This window comes from Macaca thibetana, chromosome 10 (genome assembly GCF_024542745.1).
Source record: "Macaca thibetana thibetana isolate TM-01 chromosome 10, ASM2454274v1, whole genome shotgun sequence".
NCBI classification, from domain to species: Eukaryota; Metazoa; Chordata; class Mammalia; order Primates; family Cercopithecidae; genus Macaca; species Macaca thibetana.
The window spans coordinates 86,797,413-86,824,972 of NC_065587.1; the positions used below are offsets into that span (position 1 = coordinate 86,797,413).

General features: G+C 44.3%; 1 protein-coding gene, 1 non-coding gene and 1 pseudogene across 9 annotated transcripts in view; 1 reads left to right on the forward strand and 2 right to left on the reverse strand.

The window, feature by feature from the left end:
• Window positions 1-27,560, forward strand: part of LOC126929204 (protein PET117 homolog, mitochondrial) — a 549,430-nt gene that overhangs the window by 481,157 nt on the left and 40,713 nt on the right. Inside the window, exon 1 of one of the 8 annotated variants that reach the window (XM_050745417.1) lies at window positions 24,658-24,661. The exons of the other annotated variants lie outside the window; for them this stretch is intronic. The gene's annotated coding sequence lies outside the window, so the exon portion shown is untranslated. Of the gene's footprint in view, window positions 1-24,657; window positions 24,662-27,560 lie in introns of those variants that run through there. 8 annotated transcript variants of the gene reach the window in all.
• Window positions 6,788-10,048, reverse strand: LOC126964130 (60S ribosomal protein L15-like; annotated as a pseudogene).
• Window positions 12,471-12,531, reverse strand: LOC126929911 (U7 small nuclear RNA). Its single transcript, XR_007717343.1, has one exon. It is a non-coding gene; the product is annotated as a U7 small nuclear RNA (small nuclear RNA).

Sequence of the window (27,560 nt, forward strand, 5' to 3'; positions counted from 1 at the left end):
GCCTGTTGTGGAAGAAAATGAAGGTGGAAGAAGCAGCAACTCTGGCCACCTGTCTCTGACATCACTGATCTCCATAGAAGGGCACGAGGAAAGATGAAGAGTATGTGGTTAGGAGATGGAGTCTCTCCCTGTCTCTCAGAGAAGAAAAGAGCCACAGTCTTTTGCTGGAGAAGTCGTGTGGGGATTTAGCCCCTGTGCATGGAAGAAGGCCTGAGACAGCCTTAGGACGATACTTTCCCTTTAAGTCCTGAGCCCGCTGAATGGGTGTGTTTCTTTTTGCATACTCAATAGCTATTGCGGGGAACACGTCTCCTCCAAGCCCAGGCTATGTGTTTTCCAACCTTCAATTGCAGAAGTGGGTCAGTGACCTAGGCCAGGCCAAAACATCTCAAATATGAGAATGGCTCAGGGATTCACATGTGACCTGAAGTAGCCACATGAGAATCAAGCCTATGACTTTCACATTCACAATAAACATGAGTTCTCTTTTTTCCTTTTCTTTTTCTTTTCTTTCTTTCTTTTTTTTTTTTTTTTTTTTTTTTTTTTTTTTTTTTTTTTTGAGATGGAGTGTCACTCTGTTGCCCAGGCTGGAGTGCAGTGGCGTGATCTTGGCTCACTGCAACCTCCATCTCCTGGGTTCAAGTGATTTTCCTGCCTCAGCCTCCTGAGTAGTTGGGATTACAGGTGTGTCCTACCATGCCCTGGCTATTTTTTTGTATTTTTAGTAGAGATAGGGTTTCATCATGTTGGTCAGGCTCGTCTTGAACTCCTAGCCTCAAGTGATCTGCCCACCTTGGCCTCCCAAAGTGCTGAAATTACAGGCATGAGCCACGGCGCCTGGCCTGAGTTCTCTTTGAGCTGCAGTTAATAAACTGGCAGAATGTGAGCTAGAATCTGCAGCAGATTATTTTTGTCTCTGCATGGAAAAAAAAAAAACAGTAAAAATGAAGCCAACTCAGAGGCAAGCAAGGCAGCTTTTCTTTACGGAATGACTTGGGGACCCAGACTGCTTCCCTTGTGTGACTCTGCCATCTTTAGGACCTCGGTTCTCTTTGGCTCTAGCAAGCAGAAGAAGAACAAAAATGGGGATTCTCCATCCACTTTAAAAAGATCCAGCCTAGAAGTGATACATGTCACTTCTATTCTCATTCTATTGCAAAGCATTAGCCATCTGGCCACACATAGATACAAGGAGGGTGGGAAATGGAGTCCCTGCATGGGAATCCATCTTTAAGAGACAGCTCCATGCTATGGAATGAGCAGCACAAATTTTTGGAGGAGCACCAGTCATCTCTGACACCCACAGGGATAATAAAGGGACAGGAAATATGGCTGGGAAGATAGGGTAGGCAAGGTTTTGAAGGTTCTGAAACATGCAAAATTATTCGGACTTCATTCTATGGGCAAAAAAAAAAAAGCCATGAAAAGCTTTGAGCAGGAGGGTAGATGGTCACATCTACAATAGAAAGATAATTCTGAAACAGGGTAAAAGATGAAACAAGGGCTGCATGCAGTGGCTCACGCTTGTAATCCCAGCATTTTTGGAGGCTGACGCAGGCGGATCATCTGAAGTCAGGAGTTCAAGCCCAGCCTGGTCAACATGGTAAAACACCGTCTCTGCTAAAAATACAAAAATTAGCTGGGCGTGATGGCGCATGCCTGTAGTCCCAACTACTGAGGAGGCTGAGGCAGGAGAATTGCTCGATCCTAGGAGGTGGAGGTTGTAGTGAGCTGGGATCACGCCACTTCACTCCAGCCTGGGTAACACAGTGAGACTCTGTCTCAAAAAATAAAAAATAAAAATAAAAAAGAAAAGAAACAAGGTTGCTATGGTTTAAATATGGTGTCCTGGTGTCCCCTCCAAATTTCATGTTGATACATAATGCCCACTGTGGTGGGATTAAGAGGTGCACATTTTGGGAAGTGATTAAGTCATTAAGTCATGAGAGCTCCACTGTTGTGAATGGATTAATCCCTTTATAAACAAGGGTTCGGAGAGAGTTTACCCCTCTAGTCCGCCCTCCTTCCACCAGGTGAGGATGCAGCAACAAGGCACCATCCTGGAAGCAAAGAGCAGCCCCCACTGGACACCAGTGCTGACTGAGACCTTGGACTCCCAAGCCTCCAGAACCAAAAGAAATACATTTCTGTTCTTTTAAAATCACCTAGTCTGTGGCATTTTGTTACAGCAGCAGGAATGACAAAGAAAAGGTGTATTGGCTATATCTAATAGAGCCTCTTCTATATGTGGACCCCAAGCTGCTGATTTCAACCCAGCAGCTGCCATGCCTCTTGTCTACATTACGTCCTTTCTTCAACTTTCTTTAGGTTTTATCTGGTATTCTTCTTACAGTTCCCTCCCTCCCTCCCTCTCTCTCTCTCTCTCTCTCTCTTCCTTCCTTCCTTCCTTCCTTCCTTCCTTCCTTCCTTCCTTCCTTCCTTCCTTTCTTTCTTTCTTTCTTTCTTTCTTTCTTTCTTTCTTTCTTTCTTTCTTTCTTTCTTTCTTTCTTTCTTTCTTTCTTTCTTTCTTTCTCTCTCTCTCTCTCTCTCTCTCTCTCTCTTCTCTCTTTCTTTCTTTCTTTCTTTCTTTCTTTCTTTCTTTCTTTCTTTCTTTCTTTCTTTCCTTTTTAGAGGCAGGGTCTTGCTCTGTTGCTCAGGCTAGAGTGCAGTGACTCTATCATAGGTCACTGTAGCCTCTAACTCCTGGGCTCAAGCACCTCAGCCTCCTGAATAGCTAGGACTATAGGCATGCATCACTTTGCCTGAGTTTTTTTTTTTTTTTTTTGAAACAGTTCTGTCACCCAGGCTGGAGTGCAGTGATGCAATCTCAGCTCGCTGTAACCTCCACCTCCTGGGTTCAAGAGACTCTCTTGCCTTAGCCTCCCAAGTAGCTGGGATTACAGGTGCCCACTGCCACACCCAGCTAATTTTTGTGTTCTTAGTAGAGATGAGGTTTCACCATGTTGGCTAGGCGTGTCTCAAACTCCTGACCTCAGGTGATCTGCCAGCCTCAGCCTTCCAAAGTGCTGGGATTACAAGTGTGAGCCACCATGCTCGGCCTGCCTGGTTAATGTTTTTGAAAAAAATTTTGTAGTGATGGGGTCTCACTACGTTGCCAAGGCTGGTCTCAAATTCTTGTCCTCAACTGATCCTCCTGCCTCAGCCTCCTCAAATGCTGGGATTACAGGCATGAGCTACCGTGCCTAGCCTACAGGTTCTTGAGATAGAAGCATTTCTTCTTTTCTAATATATTTATTAAGCTATAAATTTCCCTGTAAGCACTGCGTTAGGTATATTCCACACATTATGCTATGTCACATCTTCATTGTCATTCAGTTTTCATTTCTGTTGTGAATCTTTCCTTGGCTCATGAGTTATTTAGGTCTGTTTTCCTATTTTTGTATTCTGTCTCTATCAACAAACAAATAAAACAAAGGAAAATAAAACCTTTAGGAAAAAATCTATTGAGTGATTTCCAACAACATATGAAAGGATTTAGGGATATAGCAATTTCTATTATTGCCCATGAGAGCTAACTAAAAGGCGCTAATTACATAGTGGAGACAACTTCAAAGAACCAAAACTGCCCAGCTATAATTGAGTATCTTTCCCACTAGCCCATAACTGTGAACCGTGATAGCTTAATCTCATCTCATACTTACCTCTGGTCTAATAACACACCTCTTTGCTCACACTAATTTTCTTTCTCAATGTAGAGAAATCATTTGGGAGTACATGGACAGTTTTGACTCTGGAGTTTCATGACTTCAAGGCACCTTATTATCAGAAGCCCTTGCAAGGAACTTGTAGTAAACTTTTGTTGTGTTAACTGCACTCTGTGGTTCCCCCAGTATCTTCTGGAGAAGTCAGAGCCCTGCAAGGCTACACTTTACCTGAGCCCATTAACAATGGGAGGAGGCCAAAGAAGTAGGGCTTCCTCAATCTGGATGGAAAACTAGGCTGATGGTGAAGGAGGGGGATCACAATTGACCCAGTTTCTAGGAGGCAGCTGCGGACCCAGCGGTCCATTACATGGTGGAAGCCCAGGGAAGGCCAGAATACTTCTAAAATCACTGGCTGTGGCTCGGAGGGGACCTGGGAATACATAGCTGAGTCAAGTTGGGAAGGCATGTGAATTGAACGCAATACAGCATATTTTATAGCATACAATTAAAATTTGCAAAGATAATTTTATTGCTAGCATTAGATGATAGAGGAAAGGAAAGGAAGAAAAGCATAATAGTTTTACCATTGTTCATAGCAGGAAGTGAACATCTCACCTAATGTCTAAAGGAATAGAGAACTGAGTCTAAGTATATTGCATACATTTACATATATTCACCAGAATAAAAATACAACTTTCCTAAAGATTAGATGACACGGGTGAGAAAAGACAACTAACTTTCCTATGCAGAAGAAATCCAAAATATTATGTAGGTACTCTGCTTCTATTAGATTTGTATTTTTGCTGTAACAAGTTACCACAAATGTCGTGGCTGAACAATACAAACTTCTTATCTTACAGTTCTGAAGGTCAGAGGTCTGACACGCCCCTCACTGGGATAAAAGCAAAGGGTCGGCAGGCTGTATGCCTCTCTGCAGGCCCTAAGGGAGGATCCATACCCTTCTCTTTTCCAGATTTTAGAGGCTGCCCATTTTCCTCAGCCCACAGTCCCTTTCATCTTCGAAGCCGGCAATGGCAAGTTGAATTCCCATGTCCATCACTCCAACCTCCTTTTCTGCCTCCCTCTCCCAATTTTTTTCCCTTTTTCTTTCTTTCTTTCTTTTTTTTTTTTTTTTTTTTTTTGAGATGGAATCTCGCTCTGTCACCCAGGTTGGAGTGCAGTGGCACAATCTTGGTTCACTGCAACCTCTGCTTCCCAGGTTCAAGCAATTCTTCCTGCCTCAACCTCCCGAGTAGCTGGGATTACAGGTGCCCACCACACCTGGCTAATTTTTGTGTTTTTAGTAGAGAGCAGGTTTCACCATGTTGTCCAGGCTGGTCTTGAACTCCTGACCTCAGATGATCTGCCTGCCTAGGTCTCCGAAAGTCCTGGGATTACAGGCGTGAGCCACTGTGCCCTGCCTTATTTTTCTTCCTCTTTCTTTCTTTCTTTCTCTTTCTTTCTTTTCTTTCTTTTTTTCTTTCTTTCTTTCTTTCTTTTTCTTTCCTTTCTTTCTTTCTTTTTCTTTCTTTCTTTCCCTCCCTCCCTCTCTCCTTCCCTTCCTTCCTTCCTTCCTTCCTTCCTTCCTTCCTTCCTTCCTTTCTCTCTCTCTCTCTCTTTCTTTCTTTTTTCCTTCTTTTCTTTTTTCTTTTTTTTGGATAGTGTCTTGCTCTATTGCCCAGGAGTTCAGTGGTGCAATCTTGGCTCACTGCAACCTCTGTCTCCTGGTTCAGGTGATTCTCCTGCCCCAGTCATCCAAGTAGCTGGGACTATGGATGGGTTGCCACCACAACTGGCTATTGTTTTGTAGAGACAGGGTCTCGCCATGTTGCCCAGGCTGTCTTCCTCTTTTAAGGATCCTTGTGAAAACTTTCGGTCTGCCTGCATATTCCAGTACAATCTCCCTATTTTAAAAATCAGTTGATTAGTTGGGTGATGTGGCTCACACCTGTAATCTCAGCACTTTGGGAGGCTGAGGTGGGCGGATCACTTGAGGACAGGAGTTTGAGACCAGCCTGGCCAATATGGTGAAACCCTGTCTCTACTAAAAATGCAAAAATTAGCCAGGCATGGTGGCACATGTTTGTCATCCCAGCTACTTGGGAGGTTGAGGCAGGAGAATTGATTGAACGGGAGGTGGAGGTTGCAGTGAGCTGAGATCACGCCATTGCACTACAGCCTGGGCAACAAGAGCGAAACTTCATCTAAAAACAAACGGGCCAGGTGCGGTGGCTCACACCTGTAATCCCAGCACTTTGGGAGGACAAGATGGGCAGATCATCTGAGGTCAGAAGTTTGAGACTAGCCTGGCCAACACGGTAAAACCCCATTTCTACTAAAAATACAAAAATTGGCCAGGCGTGGTAGCTTACACCTGTAGTGCTAGCTACTCTGGAGGCTGAGGCCTGAGAATTGCTCAAACCCGGGAGGTGGAGGTTACAGTGAGTTGAGATCACACCACTGCACTCCAGCCTGGGCAACAGAGTGAGACTCGGTCTCAAACAAACAAAAAACTCAGTGATAAACTCCTTACACAAAGACACATCTAAAATAAAGTGAAAACAAAGTTTGAAAAATTACCTTTTAAGAATGACTTAGTAGAGGGAAGTAGAGATGAAGAGAAGTTGGATAATATGCACAAAAATACAATATGATAGAAGGAATAAGTTCTAGTCCAATAGTACAGTAGGGAAATCATAGTTAACAATAATTTAGCGTATATTTCAAAATAGCTAGAGGAGAATTGTAACATTCCCAACACAAAGAAAAGATAAATGTTTCAGGTAATAGATAGCCTCATTACCCTAACTTAATCATTACACATTGCACACATGTATCAAAATATCACACGTACTCTCAAAATATGTGTAACTATAATATATCAATTTTAAAAAGACAGAAGAACAAGATTTAGGCCCAGTTTACCAGTGAAATCCTTCAAGGGTCTCAGTTATTAAGGATCAGCTAATTATTACGTAGTGTATGTCTCTACTGTATAAAATAAGAATAAAAAACTTTTCAAAACATTTTGTGTTTTGTTTGAGACAGGGTCTCATTATTTTTTATTTTTATTTTTTGACTGTCCTAAATTGTTTATTAGGTATGAATTTTACAAACTTTACTTATATCAGTGGCAACGGTGGAGCTGAGAGTATCAAGTTTTCTCCAAGCTGCACGACGAGACCCACCAATAGTGTGGTGGAACTTAAGGCCCTTTCCAAGGCCATGGCTCTTGCGGCCTGCAGATGTCAGCCCACGTGTCTCCCTGGGCTTGTAGACTGGTTGGTGATCCACTGGGTGTCAGGATTTCCTCTGATAGCTTTATGCAATGCATCAATGAGGATAACCTCAAAAAATTTGTATGTGGAATCTTCAACCCAGTAAGAATTCAGGACTCTTAGAGCCCCACAGTGGTGTCCAGCTTGCTCCTCTGCAATGGACTGAGGGTTCAGGCAAAGTTTAGCTGGTTAACACCATGATGTGCAGGCTTGCTGTAAGTTGCACCCTTAGGAACTGGGTGTTTTTGGCCACCACTGCACACACAAATCCTATATATAATGTAACCTAGCTTGGCCCTGTAGTTCAGTCGGCGCACTTTATGGGGCCGGGTGGACTGGGGAGCCCTGCAGAGAGCAGATCGCTGGCAGTACTGCCATCAGCGGACCCTCAGAAGAAAGCGCATGAGATCAGACTGCTTCTCCCTCCATAGCTCCTGGATGTACTTGTATGCACTCACTGTGGCTTACCTGATGGCTGCTGCCAGACAGAAAGGCGGGGTCTCACTCTTTTGCCCAAGCTGGAGTGCAGAGGTGCGATCATGGCTCACTGTAGCCTCGACCTCCTGGGCTCCAGCCTAAGTCTCCCAAGTAGCTGGGACTACAGGCATGCACTACCATGCCTGGCTAATTTTTGTATTTTTTGTAGAAACAGGATCTCACTATGTTGTACAGGCTGGTCTCAAACTACTGGGCTCAAGCAGTCTTCTCTCCTTAGCCTCCCCAAAGTGCTGGTATTACAGGCGTGAGCCACCACACCCAGTCAAAATATTTTCTGAAAGAAAACAAAATCAGAGGCCAGGCACGGTGGCTCACACCTGTAATCCCAGCACTTTGGTAGGCCGAGGCGGGCAGATCACTTGAGGTCAGGAGTTCCAGACCAGGCTGACGAACATGGCGAAACCTTGTCGCTACTAAAAATATAAAAATTAGCTGGGTGTGGTGGCATGCACCTGTGGTTGCAGCTACTCAGGAGGCTGAGGCAAGAGAATCACTTGAACCTGGGAGGCAGAGGTTGCAGTGAGCCAAAATTGCAGCACTGCACTCCAGTCTAGGTAACAGAGTGAGATTCTGTCCAAAAGAAAGAAAGCAAGCAAGAAAGCAAGAAAGAAAGAAAGAGAAAGAAAGAGAGAAAGAGAGAGAAGGAAGGGAAGGGAAGGGAAGGGAAAGGAAGGAAGGAAGGAAAGGAAGGGAAGAAAGGGAGGGAAGGAAGGAAGGGAAGGAAGGAAGGGAAGGAAGGAGAGAAGGAAAGAAAGAGAAAAAGAAAACAAAATCAGAAGAGCCAGACACCAAGAACCAAGCAAATAGCCCATAAAATACTTTTTAAAATAAAATATATTTTTAAAAATTTGGTTAATGAATCAAGAAAAAGAAATAAAGGTCTTCTTTTTAAAGTTACAAAGGTAACTAATAGAATTTAATAATTAAATAATGGGAGAAAGAGAGCGGAGAAGTAGGGAATGTAAAGAGGTTAAATTGTCATACTCGTGTTGGGGAACTCACGGATGTTGCATATTTGTACATCAACAAATAAAAGAGTTGCCATTGCAGCCAACATCTGTGGGGAATTTTGGTGCAGCGTCCAGCCACTCCACTCCCAGTGACAGCTCCGAGTTCTGTTTGAATACCTACCCTTTCCCAACCCTGTTCCACACGGTCCGGGTGGAGTTGTCTCAAATTCAGCTTATCTGTTCCTGCCCAATGAGTCAACCACGCGGTTTAGAGAGCTTTAGCCTCTGGCCCAGGACTCTGTTTTTTTCCTTTTGCAGGAGACGTCCCTGTGAAATAGGGTATGTTTAATACTAAGGGAAACTCTGGGTACTGTTTTATTTCTGTGTTTATGGGTTTGATATTCTTCATTTATCAGAAGAAGGAATGGCGTCTTGCCTAGATGGGCCAGAGAAGGCCCTAGTCCTTACTATGGGAAAAGACTCCTGGTGGATGGGATGCGGGAAAGGAACAGGACGTTTGTTGTCAGCACCCTGTGGCAGACACTGCCCATATGCCATGCACAACCCCTTGGCATGCACCCCTACACACTGAGCGCTGGCTACTGCAAACACCTCTAAGTCCTCCTCTGCCGGAAGGTTCTCTTTCTCCCTCTCTCTCCCACTTCCTCCTCCCCGCCCCCGCCCCTTCCTGAAGAGCAAGCTAGGCTGGCAAATAGGGCAAGCTGAAAGTTCTCTGTCAATGATAGATGAGGAGCTGTCGGGTTCACACTGCAGCTTTCTTGCCGCTCTGTTGGGAGAACTCTGAAGCATCTTCTACACCGTCTCCCAAGCTCTCCAGGAGGAGCGGGCTCCAGGTGCCCGCAGAGGTAACTTGCTGATAACGCAGCTTTCTTTTTGCTTTTCTTTTCTTTTTTCTTTTTCTTCTTCTTCTTCTTCTTCTTTTTTTTTTTTTTTTTTTTTTTTTTTTTGAGACGGAGTCTCGCTCTGTCGCCCAGGCTGGAGTGCGGTGGCGCGATCTCGGCTCACTGCAAGCTCCGCCTCCCGGGTTCCCGCCATTCTCCTGACTCAGCCTCCCGAGTAGCTGGGACTACAGGCGCCGCCACCACGCCCGGCTAATGTTTTGTATTTTTAGTAGAGACGGGGTGTCACCGTGTTAGCCAGGATGGTCTCGATCTCCTGACCTGGTGATCCGCCCTCCTCGGCCTCCCAAAGTGCTGGGATTACAGGCGTGAGCCACCGCACCCGGCCGATAAAGCAGCTTTCTTTATTGGCTCTCTTCCTTTTCTTATCTTGCTTCCCTACTCCCTGAAATCATCTCTCAAACTACTTGCAATTGAATACTAGAGTCTGGGCGACCTCACATTAAGATTCATCCAGTCGCACTCTCTCAGTAAGGGCAGCTGGGTTCTGATTTCCTTGACACACCCCTCCTTCACTTTCCCTCTGTGCGCTTCCAGTGGCTCCATCCCAGCCCCAGGGCAGGGCACACGGATCACAACTAGCCAATCAGCATTGATCTTTTACCAGCCACAGGAAATGGCTCAGGGGCAGTTTGTGACCGGTTTGGAGCCAATGAGGTGTGAGGAGGCTTTGCGGGTAGAGAGGCCCGCCCTGCTGCCTGTGCACCCGGGAGAAAGAAGCCTGGATCCGCCGCCATCACCTGCCAGCCTGTCTGAAAATGGAGCCAACAAGGAGGGCTGCTGGACGGAGTGAGAAACCAGGCCCTGTGGTAGTGTTTGAGCCCCTGAATCAAGCTGTGCTTCAAGTCAGAATTATCCCTAGAGTTTTCAGTGAAACGAGTCGGGAAATTCCCTATTAAACCCATTTTGAGTTGTGACTAAGATACCTAATGGATACGAGACAGAGAAAGGGCCTTCCCCTGGGTCTCACTTATGAGAAACAGAGAGAGAGGTGGTTGCTGCCTTGGCTCTGTGACCGAGCAGGTGCAGTTCAGACAGACGTGGCGGGAAGTGATCTCTGCTTGCGTAGAAGGGGAAACCCACCTGGGCTGCTCCCTTCCCTGGAGGGTGCCAGGCACTCCCAGCCCAGGGGGTCAGGCCCAGCGGAAGGAGGGACTGACGGTATGTTCAGCTGGGGCTCCCTGTAGGAAAGCTGAAGCCAGAACGGAACAAAACTGCAAACAGCACCATACGAACCCTGCACTCACTCTACACCCAGGTGGGATTAAAAATCGGCAGATCTGGCCGGGCGCAAGTGGCTCATGCCTGTAATCCCTTTTGGGAAGCCTAGGCGGGCGGATCACATGAGGTGAGGAGTTTGAGACTAGTCTGGCCAACACGGTGAAACCATGTCTTTACTAAAAAATACAAGCACATGCCTGTAATTCCAGCTACTTGAGAGGCTGAGGTACGAGAATCGCTTGAGCCCGATAGGCGGAGGTTGCAGTGAGCCGAGATCGCACCGCTGCACTCCAGCCTGGGCAATAGAGCGAGACTCAGTCTAAATAATAATAATAATAATAAAAATAAAGTCGGCAGGTCTTTGCTTTTCTTCTGGGAAAATCTGAACTCGAAAAAGACAAATCAGAAATTACGCGAAAGCAGTCTCTCTCCCGAAAGCGATTTTGGGGAAACTGGAAGCGCTTCCTACTCCACAGACCCACCAGTTGGCCCAAGACAGTATTGGGACACAATCTTCCCCCTGCCCAGCGAGCATTGCCCCAAATTAAAATGCCAGTGCCTCCACCCCAAGTGGCATTATTGGCTGTTAGTAGACTTTAATACTTACACAAGGGTTATTATAGAATTTCACAGAGCAGATTTTGCAGGGTGCAAGAAGTAAGGAACCTGGAAGGGAGGGCTCAGCCACAGAGGATAAAGGATTCAGCACTGGTCACTCCGGTATGCTCAGAGTAGAGGTTAAGACTGATAAGAGGCATGAGGGAGACTCAGAGGACATTCTTCTGCTCAAAGATAAGAAAACTATTTTGCCTGGCGGTTACTTGTACTCTAAGCATATACCTAATTACCTGAGTCCCACCTTAGGCCAAATCCCGCTAACCCATTCATTTACAGATTGTCTTCCGGCTACTTTGCACTACAATGGCAGAGCTAAGTAGTTGCCTCAGAGACTGTATGGCCTGGGATCTCTAAAATATTTGCTGTCTGTCCCATTACAGAAAAGGTTTGTTGACTCCTGTAAATCAGTGGTCCTCAAACTTGAGTGTGTTAGATTTCCCCAAGGGCTTGTTTACACACAAATTGCTGAGCCCAGTCACAGGGTCTCTGATTCATTAGGTCTCAGGTGGGAACCAAGAACAGTTGACCCTTGAACAACACGGGTTTGATCTGTGCAGATCCACATATACATAGATTTCCACATATACACAGATTTCTTTGCCTCTATCACCCTTTATACAGCAAGACCAACCCCTTCTCTTCCTCCTCCTCAGCCTACTCAGTGTGAACATGGTGAGGATGAAGACCTTTGTGGTGATCCATTTCCACTTAATGAATAGTAGATGTATTTTCTCTTCCTTATGATTTTCTTAATAACATTTTGTTTTCTCTAGCTAACTTTGTTGTAAGAATATAGTAATAATTTATATAACATACAAAATATGTGTTAATCAACTGGGTTATCTGTAAGGCTTGCAGTCAACAGTAGGGTATTAGTAGTTAAGTGTTTGGGGAATCAAAAGTTAATGCAGGCCCGGCACGGTGGCTCACGCCTGTAATTTCAGCACTTTGAGAGGCCAAGGCAGGTGTATCTCTTGAGGTCAGGAGTTCGAGACCAGCCTGGCCAACATGGTGAAACCCTGTCTGTACTAAAAATACAAGGATTAGCCAGGTGTGGTGGTGCACACTTGTAATCCTAGCTACTTGGGAGGCTGAGATGGGCGGATCACTTGAACCCAGGAAGTGGAGGTTGCAGTGAGCCGAGATAACACCACTGCACTTCAGCCTGGGCAACAGAGCAAGTCTCCCTGTCTTAAAAAAAAAAAAAGAAAAAAAAGTTAATTCAGATTTTGGACTGTGCAGGTGGTGGCACCCCAGCCCCTCCCTCCCTCGTTGTTCAAAGGTCAACTGAATATGTCCATTTCTTTTTTTGTTGGGAGTTGTGGAGTTCCAGTGAAGACAGGAAAACCTGATAGACAAATTCTACAAGAGCTGTAACCTGAATTTCCCTTTCTAACAAGCTCCCAAGTGCTGTTGCTGCTGCTGTCCTTGCCATCTCCACATTGAGGCACCTGAGAAAGGGTAAATGCAAAATAGCAAGAAGTGGCTCAGATCATTCACTCCTGCCTCCTCATTAGCCCAATATTAGAGGCTGGGAAATGTAGCCTCTGGTTAGGCAGCCATGTATCCAGGAAGATGGAAAATAGATTTAGGAGGACAACTAGAAGGCCTAGAGTGCTGCATTATTTTCTAAGGACTTCAAAAAACAAACCAAAAAAACCACACACACAAAGCCTTAGTTCTCTCTCCTGCTACATGTTCAGCTCAGGTAAGCTAGAGGCTAGAGGCTTGTTCCAGGTTGCTGTTGTCCTCACTTTACAACCCAGGTTGAAGGAGCAAGTGCTACAGTTTTCAAATGTTGCTTTTAAAAATTTTGTATTGGCCAGGCTGGGTGGCTCACACCTGTTATCCCAGCACTTTGGGAGGCCAAGGCAGGCAGATCACATGAGGTCAGGAGTTCGAGACCAGCCTGGCCAACATGATAAAACCCTGTCTCTACTAAAAGTACAAAAATTAGCTGGATGTGGTGGTGCACGCCTGTAATCTCAGCTACTTGGGAGGCTGAGGCAGGAGGGTCACTTGAACCCAGGAGGCGGAGGTTGCAGTAAGCCGAGATCGCACCACTACACTACATGCCACTGCACTACAGCCTTGGCAACAGAGTAAGAGTCCGTCTAAAGAAAAAAACAAAAAACAAGAACAAAAAAAACATTTGTATTGAAATACAACATGTATACAGAAAAGTGCAGAAATCAAAAGTGTATAGCTCCGTGGCTTTCACAAAGTGAACACACCCATGTACCCATGTAACCAATGCACAGACAAGAAACAGAATATGACCACTGCACCAGAAGTCCCCTCACTCCCACCTAGTCACCGTCTCACTTTCAAGGGTTGCTACTGTCAGAGGTGTGTAAACCAGAAAACTCCATCTTAAATAGAAGCTGGGCAAAACGAGGCTGAAACCTACTGGGCTGCATCCCCAGACGCTTAAGGCATCCTAAGTCACAGGATGAGACAGGAGGCCAGCACAAAATACAGGTCATAAAGACCTTGCTGATAAAAGATTGCAGTAAAGAAGGCAGCCATAACCCACCAAAACCAAAATGGCGACACGAGTGACCTCTGATTGTCCTCACTAGTACACTCCCACAAGCACCATGACAGTTTACAAATGCCATGGCAATGTCAGGAAGTTACCCTATATGGTCTAAAAAGGGGAGGCATGTCTAATCCACCTCTTGTTTAGCATATCATCAAGAAATAACCATGCAAATGGGCAACCAGCAGCCCTCGGGGCTGCCCTGTCTATGGAATAGCCATTCTTTTATTCCTTTACTTTCTTAATAAACTTGCTTTCACATTGCATTGTGGACTCTCCCTGAATTTTTTCTTGCACGAGATCTGAGAACCCTCTCCTGGGTCTGGGCTATGACCTCTTTGCTGTAATACTACTATTGGCCAGGTGCAGTGGCTCACACCTGTAATCTCAGCACTTTGGGAGACCAAGGCAGGAGGATCACTTGAGGCCAGGGGTTTGAGTTTACAGAGCTATGCTCTTGCCACTGCACTCCAGTCTGAGTGACACAGTGAGACCCTGTCTCAAAAGATTAAAAAATAATTTAAAACTTTTAAAAAAGGGTAACAACCATCATGCCACACATGAGTTTTGCCTCTGTTTTGAACTTCATATACTAAGTGTCGGTATACAAAGATGTGATGCAGCCAGAATTTTCACCACCATATATCGTCCTGTATGGACTGTCCTGTAACTGATTCTTTCACTCAACAGTTTGTGAGTTTTATCTGTGTTGTTGCATGCAGCAAATATGCAACAAATTTCTCTTGTGTTTTTTTTTTTTTTTTTTTGCATTGTTGTGTAATATTCTGTAAATGGATGCTTTGTTTATCCATTCTACAGATGATGGACAGTATTTATTTCTAGTATTTGACTAGTACTGATAGTGTTTCTATGAACCTTCTAATAGATGTCTTTTGGTTGTAGCAGGACAAGCCGCAGACAAAACTCCTCAGACACTGAATTAAAGAAGGAAAGGGTTTATTCGGCTGGGAGCATTAGCAAGACTCCTGTCTCAAGAGCTGAGCTCTCTGAGTGAGCAATTCCTGTCCTTCTTAAGGGCTCACAACTCTAAGGGGGTGCACATGAGAGGGTCATGATCGATTGAGCAAGCAGGGGGTACGTGACTGGGGGCTGTATGCACCAGTAATTAGATCAGAACAAAACGGGATAGGGATTTTCACAGTGCTTTTCTATACAATGTCTGTAATCTATAGATAACATAACCAATTAAGTCGGGGTCGATCTTTAACTACCAGGCCCAAGGTGTGGCGCTGGGCTGTCTGCTAGTGGATTTCATTTCTGCCTTTTAGTTTTTACTTTTTCTTTCTCTGGAGGCAGAAATTGGGCATAAGACAATATGAGGGGTGGTCTCCTCCCTTCTTCCCCCGCTTTGAGACTCTCACTCAATAGTGAGAGTTCTCACTTTCATTTTTACTACCTATGTCTTCTTGCAAGACAGACCGATAGTAATTCATGTAATACACTTGTGCATTTTGGTGAACTAAGGTAGTGGTGGAGCTTTTTATCATTTGAAGAAGTACAGGTAGCAAACAAAGGAGCAGGAAGCATGTCCTATTACTATTATAACTATTTTTTTTTTTTTTTTTTTTTTTTGAGACGGAGTCTCGCTCTGTCTCCCAGGCTGGAGTGCAGTGGCCGGATCTCAGCTCACTGCAAGCTCCACCTCCCGGGTTCACGCCATTCTCCGGCCTCAGCCTCCCGAGTAGCTGGGACTACAGGCGCCCGCCACCACGCCCAGCTAGTTTTTTGTATTTCTTAATAGAGACGGGGTTTCACCGTGTTAGCCAGGATGGTTTCGATCTCCTGACCTCGTGATCCGCCCGTCTCGGCCTCCCAAAGTGCTGGGATTACAGGCTTGAGCCACCGCGCCCGACCTTTTTTTTTTTTTTTTTTGAGACGGAGTCTTACTTTGTTGCCCAGGCTGGAGTGCAGTGGCCGGATCTCAGCTCACTGCAAGCTCCGCCTCCCGGGTTTACGCCATTCTCCTGCCTCAGCCTCCCGAGTAGCTGGGACTACAGGTACCCACCACCTCGCCTGGCTAGTTTTTTGTATTTTTTAGTAGAGACGGGGTTTCACTGTGTTAGCCAGGATGGTCTCGATCTCCTGACCTCGTGATCCGCCTGTCTCGGCCTCCCAAAGTGCTGGGATTACAGGCTTGAGCCACCGCGCCCAGCCTATTATAACTCTTATTTTAAGAGTTTTCAATCCTCCTAGCACTGGGAACCATTTTCTAAACATGGCCCCAGGATCAAATCCATGCCACATGTGCATGGGGACATGTGCCAGTTTTGTCATATCTCTAACTATGTCTTCAATGACTTGCCCTTGATTATCTATGTGTAGGCAGCAATTAGTAAGGTTAACTTTCCCACAGACTCCTCCTTCAGCTGCTAGCAAGTAGTCGAGAGCTAATCTATTTTGGTAGATAGCATTTCTCATCTGAGTTTCTTGCCGGGCCAGAATAGTCAAGGCTCTGCGGTTTTATTAGTGATTATTTCTAAGACAGCTTGTAACTGTATGATACGCTTAATCATGTAAATTGGGGTCCTGTATCCCCACGAGCCATCTTGTGCCTAAGTAGCAGGCTCATAATATTGTTATGATTCTCTCAGGGGGCCATTTATCATTTTTTCAATTTCCTATAGCTATGCTTCTGTTTTCGTGGGAAACATAGACAGGGAAGCCTAGGATTTCACTTGTTTTTATGGGCAGTAGGAAGAAAAATGGTTTAATAGTGCCAATAACACAACTACCTGCCTACTGGTCAGGTAATTTGGTGTGAGCTCTATGTCCACATATCCAGTATAATCCAGTGGGGGCTGTCCAGTCCCGGTGGGACTCCGGGTGGATCTACACAGTTTGCAACTTTGGGAATTTACTAAATGGATTTCTCTCTGTGTGATTTGAACTCCACCAAGTGACTGTTTTTATGGTACCATTATACAGTTTCTGTCTCAGACAACTAAGTCATCCTACGGGGTGAGTGAATTCTTTTCCTTCTCTAGTTATGCAATATTGTCCAATAATTGAGACTCTTAGGACTTAGAAATTATCAGGGTGATTTTTTTTGAGCTGGGAATTCATCGGGAACTGGGTCTGTAGGTAATAATTCTCGGGCTTCCTATGGCCATTGATCTCCTATCACATCCTCCACATACATAACATGAAGTGACACTGAGAGACTGGGCTACATGCTTGGCTGATAGCAAAAACAAATTTCTTGTTTTTCCTGGAATTTCTGGTACTGGCACATTTAGTTCATCATAGAAAGTTTGAAACACTGGCTCATGAGCGCGTTTGTAAACTCCTTGAACCAAGATACTTACTCGAGGATCCAGTCCAGCCCCGTCAATTCCTAAGGTCACACGCTCCTCTTTTTTCCAGCGAGGATCAAGCGGATTGGTTATTTCTAGCTCTAAGGGGTTACATTGTTGCTTAGTACAGGAAGGGCCATTTTTGCCTTTCTGAGGGTGGACTGGATCTTTTTTTTTTTCAATCCAAGTGGCCTAAATGACACAAGACCAGTATTTACATTTATTTCTACACAGTACTAATTTATGACAAATATACTTATTTTCTGCCATATAGCCTCTTTTCTAATTAAGAGAACCACACCTTATTCCTAACTTATTACTATTAATGATGGCACAGGCATCAAATTTTAAGGTGACTTGTTTGGGCACCCCTCTTTCTTCTGTTTTGTCTAACACTTTACTCATATCATTTATGAGCCCCCACCAGTCCTCAGTCCTTAATCTTATTTTAAAAACTGTGGTCATGGGAGGCTCAGATGGGTCATAACACACCTCAGGTTGGTCATTTCCTGGGCTACATACCTTGTATAGAATAACATTATACAAACAAGTTCTTTTTAGAGTTCCAGCACACTTATAATAACTATAAAATAATAGGACTGTAGCAACCTTTTGTCCTACCTGAGTGACTTGGTGTATACACTGGGAACAGTCCTCAGTCTGAGGAAGGTCAGTTGAAGTCCTTACTGTACAAGTCCAAATTTTAAGGAAAATTAGTCCCGCGATGAGTTTCCTCATGCTTCAGCCGTGTGTGGACCAGTCAGCTTCCGGGTGTGACTGGAGCAGGGCTTATTGTCTTCTTCAGAGTCACTTTGCAGGGTTTGGTGAAGCTGCTCCCGTCCACGTACCGCTCACAGTCTACTGATGCTTGAGGATGGTCTTGGAGGTTGGGCCTGCTAGAATAAACTGAGTCCAACACCTCTATGCAGTTGTGTTCAGCTGGGCTCTCTGATACCAGGAGCAAGGTGGTGGGGTTTAGGGTGTTGCAAACTTCAATGGTTATGTGGGGATTTTCACATAGCAAGCTTTGGTACTTGATTAATCTAACATTTGTTAACCAATGATGCCCTTTGGTATTTATTAAAGTTACTACGGCATGGGGGGCCTTTATATTCAGGTTTTGCCTAAGGGTTAGTTTATCTGCTTCTTGTGCTAACAGGCCATTGCTGCTAGGGCCCTTGGACTTAGAAGCCAGCCTTTGGAAATCCTGTCTAGTTGTTTTGAGAGATAGGCCACTGGCCTTGGCCAGGGCCCTACAGTCTGGGTTGAAACTTCAACTGCCATTTTTTCTCTTTCTGACACAGAGTGGAAGGAGTTTTGTCAGGTCAGGCCGCCCCAGGGCTGGGGCCGACATGAGTTTTTCTTTTAACTCATGAAAAGCTCATTGCTGTTGGTTGTAATAGATGTAGTTTATCTAATCTACATTTTTATTAACTGTCACCTACCAAAATACTGACTCAAATCCTGCAGCTATTTGATTTCAAGCTTTAAATTGATCTGGTATTCCTCGTGGGACTCCAGTTGCGTCTAAACAGACATGAGAGTGGAAAGACCCATAAGGGGCTTCTCTCATTTTACAATGTCTTATTTTTTTTCTTATGGTTGATGAAATGCCAGGGTGAAAGGGATAGCCAGATGGACTAAAGCACAAGTGCCACTCCAGTTATTCGGCAGAGTGCCCAGTAAAGGTCTACCACAATACCACCACACATCTGCTTGGGGATGAACAAGGGCTGACTGATAAGCTCTTGAAAATTCTTTTTTTTTTTTTTGCAGCAAAATATTTAGTAGATAAGTAAATTCCAAGCAAATGTATTAAAATTGTAAATGACCAATTTACATTGATTAAAGTATAATACAATAATGATGACTTTACAGTAATGATAAGATTATGTGTTCAATATTACAGCTTAGAACTATATAAAGTAAAAAAATTAAAACTCAAAGAAAAATGTACACAATTGTATGGGCGACACAAAGCATTAGCGGTTTATGACTAATCAGGTGGTCAAAAACAAAGACAATTTTAAAACCAGTAATAAATGTAAATTTTCTCTGTCTCTCTCTCAATCTCTCTCTCTCTCTCTCTCTCTCCACCTCCCTTTTTCAGCTTCACAGGATTATAAGAAAAGCTCATACAGTACCAAGAAAAGCACATACCAGTATCTGAAATTGCATTATATACTTATTGTTACTATATATTTCCATTTACATACACGCAATTAAACTCAGTGATGTTGAGGTTTTGCCTACACTGTTCATGGCTATATTCTAAAACCTACTACTCATAATACTTAGACCAATCTGAAATAGGTATAACGTTTTTCTGTTTTTTTTTAGCTCTTGAAAATTCTTAAGCTCACTGCATCCTTTCAGGTCTCCAAGGAATGCTGTTTCCTCCCCGTTGTGAGAGACATGAAGTGGACTCAGTGTTGGGAGACGGAGGCTGGATGGCCCTCAGGGGCTGACCTGCAGGGTGCTGGACTTCGGGATATAGCAGAGAGAGCTTGGCATGACTTGTTACTCCAGGCTGTAGAATCCTGGAAAAGAGCTACTATGCAGCCCACACCTGGTCGACTGGAGGACCATCTTAGTGGAAAGGGGACAATCTGGGCCTCTGGCCTGCCATGCGCACAAGCATAACAATTGCTTTTGTTTAACATGCAGATAGAATATTTGATCCGTTTTAACAAGGCATTTGCATCTTGGTATCCTGTCTTAATTGCTAAAGTTTGTTTTAAGTCTTTAACTTCTATGATCCTCTAGTAAAATGAATGTATGGTTTTAGGAAATTACAAAAACCAGTTGGGGCAGTCCATCCTTGCTCTTTAGTGGTCCACAGAACTTTGGACCAACTATGGCATGTAAGCTCTACATCGGGGGGCAAGACTCCTGGTTGGCCCTGGGATCTTTATCGAAATCTCCCTAGATTAAATGGTCCTAGTTTACTAATGCCCAGTCTAAGGAGAGTCAAGAGGGACAGAAGTACTTTTCTGAAGTAGAGAGCTATCTTTGACTTGGCAAGTCCTCACAGGGTATAACAAGGCAAGCATTAAATGCAATAGTTTGAGGTGAAATTGACTTGGTTATGTTAATAACTAGATGGTCAGCAATAGAACGAGGAAAGAAGAAAGAGCAAGAGAATAGATGAAAAGAGTTAAATTTTTCTTAGCTTTAGTTTGGTAGGGTTTTCCCCTGGGACTATGGCCCACAACTCTGGAGGGGGTGGCGCTTTCTTGACTCGGGGTGTGATGAGTCCATCCTTTTTTTTTTTTTTGCTGTACGAACAGCAGTCTTGGTGGTTAGCAGCACAAGGTAGGGTCCTTCCCACGATGGCTCGAGTTTTTCTTCTTTCCACCCTTTGATGAGAATGTGATCTTCAGGCTGGTGCTGGTTTACTGGAAATTCTAGGGATGGTACATGTGCTAAAAGACTTTTAGTTTGTTTTTTTTTTTGCAAGAAAGGAAAGTGGAAGATAAACCAAGTATGTAATTTTTAAGAAATTGACCTTTTGTTTTATATGTGGGGACCTTGGCAGTGGACTTTATAGTCCTTAGTGCCTTTTTACTGAGAAATGTCCTTTAGCACCTATTTTTATTAGTTTTTAAACCAAGGAAAGCCAAATACCATTTTACATTTATCAGTGCTTCTTGTATGATTTTTATACAGGATAAGCTAAATTTTATCTTTATATTAGTGTGTTATTAATGTTAAACCCAATTTTAATAAAACCTTGTAGATATATTTATTTAATTTTAAATGTTTGACCGTAAGGTAAGATTTTATAGACTCTTTTTAACCTTCTATAATTTTTGCTAAAGAGCAGGTTGGTGCTTTAAGAGAAACCTGTTATGCTTTTACTTTAATGTCCAGTTCACAGAAGAACTGGTTGTTACGTCTGTAACTTTAGCTAATAAGTTTACACACAGAATTTTCTTTACAATTAGCATTTTAAAACTTGCTTAAACCTTCAAAACAATACTTTTTAAAAAAACTTTTTAATGTAAGTAAAAATGTACCTTCTTATGCCTCCTTATAATCCTTTTACCAAAGGTGTATTTTACTTTTCTTATACACCTTGCATATAAATTTTTTTTTTCCAGTAGTTTTACATTCAGGAGGCCTAGTTACTTTTAAATTACACAACATTTTTTGCATAAATTCTTTTTTTATAACATATTTCTTTTTCATGTCTTTCGCAGACAATTCTTTGACATGCCTCAACTTACTGACTTATTACAAATATTTCTTTCTTTAAACAACCAGTTAATTTTATTTCAGGACAAGAATTTACCATATAATACTCTTTTTATATAAATTCCGCCCCCCCTTTTTTTTCTTTAGGATACTTCTGAACTGGTGAGGTGTGCTCACAACGAGGTTTCCTTTAAAAGTTAATTTTTTTTCCCTTTTTTTTGGTTAGCAAAGCAGTTGCCGCTACAGACTGAATGAACTTGGGCCATCCACAGGTTACTGGGTTAAGGATTTTTGATAGGAAGGCCTCAGTGCTTTTGGGATACGCCCTTGTTTACACTGACAACAAAGTGGTATTGGAGTGTTATAGGGTTATGGAGAATACCTTCAATTATCAATTATAGGTTTTAAATTTACCTTAGCTTTTAAAAGAATAGGGTACACTTTTTTTTTCTTAACTACTTGTATATCTCTCTCTTTGACTTTCCTTTTGCCTCTCTTCTTCTCTCTCTCTGCCTCTCTCTTTCTCTCTCTCTCTCTCTCGACTCCCTCTTTGTCTGTCTCTTCCTCTCTGTCTCTTCCTCTCTCTCCTTGCCTCTTTCCTCTCTGTCTTTCCTCTCTCTCTCTCTGCTGGTCTTTCCCTGCCTCTGCCAACCGCTTATGTTGCTGTTCTCTCAACCACTGTGTGTTGGGGGCAGGAGGTCTAAAACCAGCTGTAACCACGTGTCTATGTACAGGAACTGTTCTGGGTTCCCTGGCTTACAGGTTATCTTGTGCTATACCTTTGAAACAAGGGACCTGTCCAGGCTTCCTTCTAATGGCCAACCTACCTCTAATGCTGACCAGTCTATCTTATAGAAAGTTTTAAGTTTTCCTAGTGTCATAGTACTCCATAGTCTCCTTTAAATTTTTTTTGAAATTTTTCAACATAGTTCCTAATAGGGTGGGCTTATTTGTGCCTGACCTATGCTTCTTCGAGACAAAACACCACGCTCACACCACACACACACCACAAAACAAAGAATGGGTAAAAAGGGCATACATGCACTTTTGCAGTTGGCACCAACCCAAAATCAAAACCAAAATCAGAGTATGCAGAAATCCAAGCCAGGTCAAAACCAAAACCAAAGTATCAAGCAATCCAAGTCAAGTCAAAAACAAAAACCAAAGTGCCAGTACAGGCACACCATGGGTGATCAGGCCGTGCTTCCATGCAAATGGAGTAGGCAAGTTCCCAAGACCAGTCCTGTCAAGCAATTCAAATCAAGTCAAAACCAAAACCAAAGTGCCGATAAAGGCACGCCGTGGGTGATCAGGCCACACTTCCACTCAAATGGAGTGGGCAAGTTTAAAGACTAGTCTTACCAAGTTTTAGATGTCGAGATCCAAGTGCCCATTCCTTCCCGGTGTTCAGCCACTGCGTTGATCCTCCACGGGGGCCTGCCACACACTGCTCTGATGAGGCGTCCCACCAGTGTAAATGCATACCCGGGAGCTCTCAGGATCCGCATCGCTTGGGCTGGTCGGAGTCCCCCGCAGAGATGTTCCACAGGGCAGGCTTAAACTGCCTAAGGAGCTGCCTTGACCATCTGCCAATCACCTTGCTTCCCAGTCAGGGAACCAAGAAATGTAGCAGGACGAGCCACAGACAAAACTCCTCAGACACCGAATTAAAGAAGGAAGGGGTTTATTTGGCCAGGGCATCAGCAAGACTCCTGTCTCAAGAGCTGAGCTCCCTAAGTGACCAATTCCTGTCCCTTTTAAGGGCTCACAACTCTAAGGGGGTGCGTGTGAGAGGGTTGTGATCGACTGAGCAAGTAGGGGGTACGTGACTGGGGGCTGCGTGCACCAGTAATTAGATTGGAACAAAACGGGATACGGATTTTCACAGTGCTTTTCTATACAATATCTGTAATCTATAGATAACAGCCAATTAGGTCAGGGGTTGATCTTTAACTACCAGGCCGAGGGTGTGGCGCCGGGCTGTCTGCTTGTGGATTTCATTCTGCCTTTTAGTTTTTACTTTTTCTTTGGAGGCAGAAATTGGGCATAAGACAATATGAGGGGTGGTCTCCTCCCTTATGGTGAACATGTATTTGCATTTCTCTTGCAGATACGTGTTCACCAAGCCTTGCGGTGGCACTACTGGGTCATAGTGCTAGGGGAGGTATATGTTCAGCCTTAGTAGTTATTGCCAAACTGTTTTCTAAAATGACTGTACTAGTTCACAGGCTCATTAGCAATGTGTGAGAGTTCCAGTTGCTGCACGTCCCTACCAGCCCTTAGAACTTCACACAGTGAGTCTGATCCAGTTGGACTCTGCCGGAAAGCACATAGACAACTTTCATTTTGCAAAGCCACAAGCTGCCTGGAGAGACACACATGCAAAGTGATGAGTATGACACCTCACCTGGTGCTCTCAGTCATTGGACCAGGGAGCTCAAACGAGCAACCCAACAGTCCAAATATACAATTTGGAGATTTCATATAAAAATCTGGCTATTTTGCTTCTGAAAAAAAAAAAAAAAAATGAAGGATCCAGTAATAGAGGGCCCAAGTTCCCTCATGACCATAAATGGCCAGAGTTGAGTGTTAGTGTCTGCCAGTCCATCCACTGTCACCATTTCCTGATCCACTTCACTCATTAACCTTCGCTCCCAGACCACAGGAGATAATTGAGTTTCCTGTGGTGGACCCCAGCCTTCCTTCACCCCAGATCAAGATGCCCAACATAACCAAGCAAATATTTCCAACACATTTCTCATATCCTACCAAGGGTTGGTAGTGGAGATATTTTCATATCCAACCCCTGGTAGGATATGAGAAATGTGTTGGAAATACTTTCTCTGCCCCCAAATATATCTACTTGTACAACCTTTTCTTTGTATTAATAATTGCTCTTGGCCGGGCGCAGTAGCTCACACCTGTAATCCCAGCACTTTGGGAGGCCGAGGCGGTTAGATCATGAGGTCAGGAGATTGAGAACATCCTGACCAACATGGTGAAACCCCATCTCTACTAAAAATACAAAAATTAGCCGGGCGTGGTGGCGCATGCCTGTAGTCCCAGTTACTCTGAAGGCTGAGGCAGGAGAATCGCTTGAACCTGGGAGGGGGAGGTTGCAGTGAGCTGAGATCACGCCACTGCACTCCAGTCTGGGCGACAAAAGCAAAACTCTGTCTCAAAAAAAAAAAGAAAGAAAGAAAAAAGAAAGAAAAGAATTGCTGTCTTCCTGCAGGCATATCTCAGGTAGAATAAAGACTACTGGAAACGATGAAACAGTACATTGTTCTTTTGATGGTGAATATCTCCAATTTCAGATTTTCTTTTTTTCCTTTGTAACACACCATCCCAAAACTTAGTGACTTAAAACAACATTTTATTGGAACATGATTTTGTGGGTCAGTAACTTGACCAGAGCATAGTGGGAATAGCTCATCTCTGCTCCATGATGTCCGGGGTCTCAGCTAGAATGGCTCAGATAGCCGAGGTCTGGCTGGAACAATCCAACTAGGGTATGTCTAGGCCTCACCCTTGCTGTTGTCTGGGTTCCTCAGTTATCTCCATGTGGCCTCTCCACGAGATTATTATCTGAGGCTTCCTCACAGCATGGTAGTCTCAGGGTAGTTCCCTGAGGGTGCCAGACCTTTTTCAGGCATAGGTCTGGAGCTGGCACTTCATCATGTACACCGTATTTCATTATGGAAGCAAGTCACAAGGTAAGCCCAGATTCAAGGTGAGCAAAAATAGCTTCCACTTCCACTTCTCAATGGAGAAAACTACAAGGAATTGGTGGCCTTTTTTTTTTTTTTTTTTTTTGATTCAGAGTTTCACTCCTGTTTTCCAGGCTGGAGTGCAATGGCGCGATCTCGGCTCACTGCAACCTCCGCCTCCTGGGTTCAAGTGATTCTCCTGCCTCAGCCTCCTGAGTAGCTGGGATTACGGGCATGCGCCACCATGTGCAGCTAATTTTGTATTTTTAGTAGTGACGGGGTTTCCCCAGGTTGGCCAGGCTGGTCTCGAACTCTGGACCTCAGGTAATCTCCCTGCCTCAGCCTCCCAAAGTGCTGGGATTACAGGCATGAGCCAGCATGCCCAGCCTTGGTGGTTAATCTAGTGCCACTCCTCCGCCTCCTGCCTCTCTTTCCTTTCTATCCTACCTGCCGTGCTGGTGGTTTTTTTTTTTTGGTTTTTTTTTTTTTTTTTTTGACATAGTTTCACTCTTGTTGCCCAGGCTGGAGCACAATGGCCTCATCCCTGCTGACTGCAACCTCCGCCCACTCTGGGATCAAACGATTCTCCTGCCTCAGCCTCCCAAGTAGCTGGGATTACAGACATGTGCTACCACGTCCGGCTAATTTTGTATTTTTAGTACAGATGGAGTTTCACCATGTTGGTCAGCCTGGTCTTGAATTCCTGACCTCAGGCGATCCATCCACCTTGGCCTCCCAAAGTGCTGGGATTACAGGCATGAACCACCTCTCTTGGCTATGCCGTTTTCCAGAAACATGTATGGTGTATTCCAAGTACTATGCTAGTTAGTAGCACAGAGATAAAACATCGTTCTTGACCTCAAGAAGCTTACAATCTACTGGACAAAATAAAATAACAGCTACAATAAAGAGTGGAAAATGCATGTATACCTGTGCACACAGGGCCTTTTAAAAGAGGCCAATATATTATCCATATTTATAAACCCCACACCTGATTCAGATACTAGGTCCTGCCCTCTATAAACACAAATTGAACCAAAGAATTAGTAAATGTACCAGGCGCGGTGGCTCACGCCTGTAATCCCAGCACTTTGGGAGGCTGAGGCGGGTGGATCATGAGATCAGGAGATCAAGATCATCATGGCTAACACGGTGAAACCCCGTCTCTACTAAAAATATGAAAAAATTAGCCGGGCGCGGTGGCGGGCGCCTGTAGTCCCAGCTACTCGGGAGGCTGAGGCAGGAGAATGGCGTGAACCCGGGAGGCGGAGCTTGCAGTGAGCGGAGATCATGCCACTGCACTCCAGCCTGGGCGACAGAGCGAGACCCCGTCTCAAACAAAACAAAACACAACACAACAACAAAAAAGAATTAGTAAATGTCATTAATACCTGAGAATGAATGAGTTTATCTAGCATTTCTTTTTTTTTCTTTTCCTTCTTTCTTTCTTTTTCTTTTCCTTCTTTCTTTCTTTTTCTTTTCTTTTCTTTTCTTTTTTTTTTTTTTACTGGGAGCCTCAGTCTGTTGCTCAGGCTGGAGTGCAATGGCTCGATCTTGGCTCACTGCAACCTCTGCCTCGCAGGGTTCAAGTGATTCTGCTGCCTCAGCCTCCTCAGTAGCTGGGATTACAGGTGTACACCACCACGCCCAGCTAATTTTTGTATATTTGGTAGAGACAGAGTTTCACCATGTTGGCCAGGCTGGTCTCAAACTCCTGATCTCAGGTGATCCGCCCACCTCAGCATCCCAAAGTGCTGGGATTAGATATGAGCCATTGCGCTGGCCTGAGCGTTTCTGATGAGGAGACAAAACTAGAAAGATGTCTTGAAAAATTTAATGAAAATAGGCCAGGCGCTGTGGCTCACACCTGTAATCCCAGCACTTTGGGAGGCCGGGGCAGGCCATCACCTGAGGTTGGGAGTGTGAGACCAGTCTGACCAACATGGAGAAACCTCGTCTCTACTAAAAATACAAAATTAGCTGGGCGTGGTGGTACCCAGTGTTGTAAGGGTGCCCAGTGTTGTAAGTAAGTGTTGTAAGGGAGTGATCGAAGCAGGCTGGGCCCAGAGGAAAAGCCAGACAGGCATGTGGTTTCAGGTGAAGTCCTGTCTCAGCCTGATCCTGATTCAGGAGCTCTGAAGTATAAGTTGCAACATTGTGAATCTGTCTACCGTGTGTGTGTGTGTGTGTGTGTGTGTGTGTGTGTGTGTGTGTGTGTGTGTGTTTGGGAGATGGTGGGGATGAAAATTGTGTGGCAGCCCCAACTGCCTAGCAGCACTGGATAAAGCCGAAGGTGTGAGCCTTAGCATCTGCAGCAGCTGGGGGAAGTAAAAGGGATCCCAGGGGGTCCGCGCAAGGCACCAACAGCATCTGCTGCAGAGGATGGCTAATTCTTTGTATGATTTATGGCAAATATTAAAAGGTAATTTATACGTACACACACACAAAAATAGCTAAAATGTTACCTACACACTGACCAGAATGCTTCCCAAATGGCGAAGAAGGCAGAGAGCAATGGGAACTCCTTTACATTGCAGGCTCAACCACTTTGGAAGACGATTTGGCTGTACCTGCTAAAGTGAAACATATGAAGACCCTATGATCAAGCAATTCCACTCCCTTGACTATACCAGTAGAAGTCTGTCCA